This window comes from Ovis aries, chromosome 22 (assembly GCF_016772045.2).
Source record: "Ovis aries strain OAR_USU_Benz2616 breed Rambouillet chromosome 22, ARS-UI_Ramb_v3.0, whole genome shotgun sequence".
In the NCBI taxonomy this organism is placed as follows: Eukaryota; Metazoa; Chordata; class Mammalia; order Artiodactyla; family Bovidae; genus Ovis; species Ovis aries.
In genome coordinates, this window is record NC_056075.1 from 327,404 (window position 1) to 329,310 (window position 1,907).

The following is a 1,907-nucleotide window of genomic DNA, read 5'->3' on the forward strand; positions in this document are numbered from 1 at the left end:
AATACATATGGGCTTCCCTGGTGGCTCAGATAGTAAAGAAACTGCCTGCAATGCAGGAGACTTGGGTTCAATTCCTGGGTCAGGAAGATCCCCTGGAGAAAGGAATGGCTCCCCACTCCATTCTGGCCTGGAGAATTCCATGGACAGAGGAACCTGGTGGGCTACAGTTCATAGGGTTGGTCGCAAAAAGTCGGACACAACTGAGTGACTAACACACACATCACTATGTATAATTTGCATGTCCTGACTCCAGTATTGTCACTGGATTTGGTGCTATCCTGCTGTTACCATTAGTGCCCAGAGAAGAGCTACATCCAATGGGGACTTGTCACATGCAATGAGCCCTGCTTCCTCTGCTTTCTCCAGACCTCCCAAAAGGAACCATCCACATCCCAGATCTTACAGCCCTTTAGTGTCATCGTGTTCCCTGCAGCTCTCAGTGTTCTGTGTGCGGCCCCTGGAGAGCATGACATATCCCTGCCTGTCTTGTCCAGAGTGCTCAGATATGGTCTCAGCTCCCAGCTCTAGGAACACTCTGCAAGACCAATCTCCTCTTATTGTCCAAAACCCTCTCTCCCTTGGCATACTCTACCTTCTTCCTTCTCTTTCTTTGTTTGGATCTTTTAAATCCCTTTGCTACTCCCTCATTCCTGGGGTTTAAGTTGTTCTTATTGCTTGGGTTATCAGATGGGGCCAGGGATTTTCAGATTCTAAAGGTAGGACAGGTGGTGCTAGTAGTAAAGAACCTGCCTGCCAATGCAGGAGACATAAGAGACATGGGTTTGATCCCTGGGTCAGGAAGATCTCCTAGAGGAGGGCATGGCAACCCACTCCAGTATTCTTGCCTGGAGAATTCCATGGACAGCAGGGCCAGGCAGACTATAGTGCATGGGGTTCCAAAGAGTCAGACATGACTGAAGAGACTGAGCACACAAAGCTAAGGCAAGCAACAAGGAAGAGGCACTTTCTGTGCTCTGGACAACTGATGGAGTACCTAAAAAAAGCCAGCCTTTCATGCTGTTAAAATTAGCCTCCTGTCAACACAGCTCCAATAGGCTGAAAGGATGTTTGTCTCCTTCTTGGCCTTGAGTTGCATTACCAAGTCTCCTGTCTGTTTTCACAGGCTTAGTACATATCACGAGTCATAAAAGAAATGTGAGGAAAAAAACCTTGCCCATCCATGCCTTACACCACTGTGTCTCCTAGAATTTTAAAGAAACTATTTTCAGTTTTTATTTATAGTACCTCACTCCCTCTCTCTCCCCTCCTCTCCTCTCTGCCAGTTTTCCCCAGCAAACCCTGGGCATAAGCCCATGGGGAGAGTATAGACTTGGATCAATGAAAAAAGTGAGTAGAAACGTCATGTGTTACTTAAAATCCCAGCTTCCCAGTGATGACTAAGGCTTTGGTACTAGATTAAAAGCTTGTCTCCTTCTCTCTTTAAATTATAACATATTTTAAGCATACAGAAATGCCAAGTTATCTAAAAGACCCCAGTTCAATTCCTACTACTCAGATAAAATGAATATTTATGTTCTCTGATGTTTAATATTACAGATAAAGACATTTCATCCCCCTAGTTCTTTCTGGAGAGGTAGCTCCTCTTTTGAAGTTTTGGTGATCTTGATGTATGCTTTTATAATTTTATCACATTTCTGAACACACAGCTATGTATAATATTGGTTATATAATGTTAGATATACAATACATCTGTATCAGTTCAGTTCAGTTCAGTCACTCAGTCGTGTCCGACTCTTTGAGACCCCATGAATCGCAGCACGCCAGGCCTCCCTGTCCATCACCAACTCCCGGAGTTCACTCAGACTCATGTCCATCAAGTCAGTGATGCCATCCAGCCGTCTCATCCTCTGTCATCCCCTTCTCCTCCCCCAATCCCTCCCAGCATC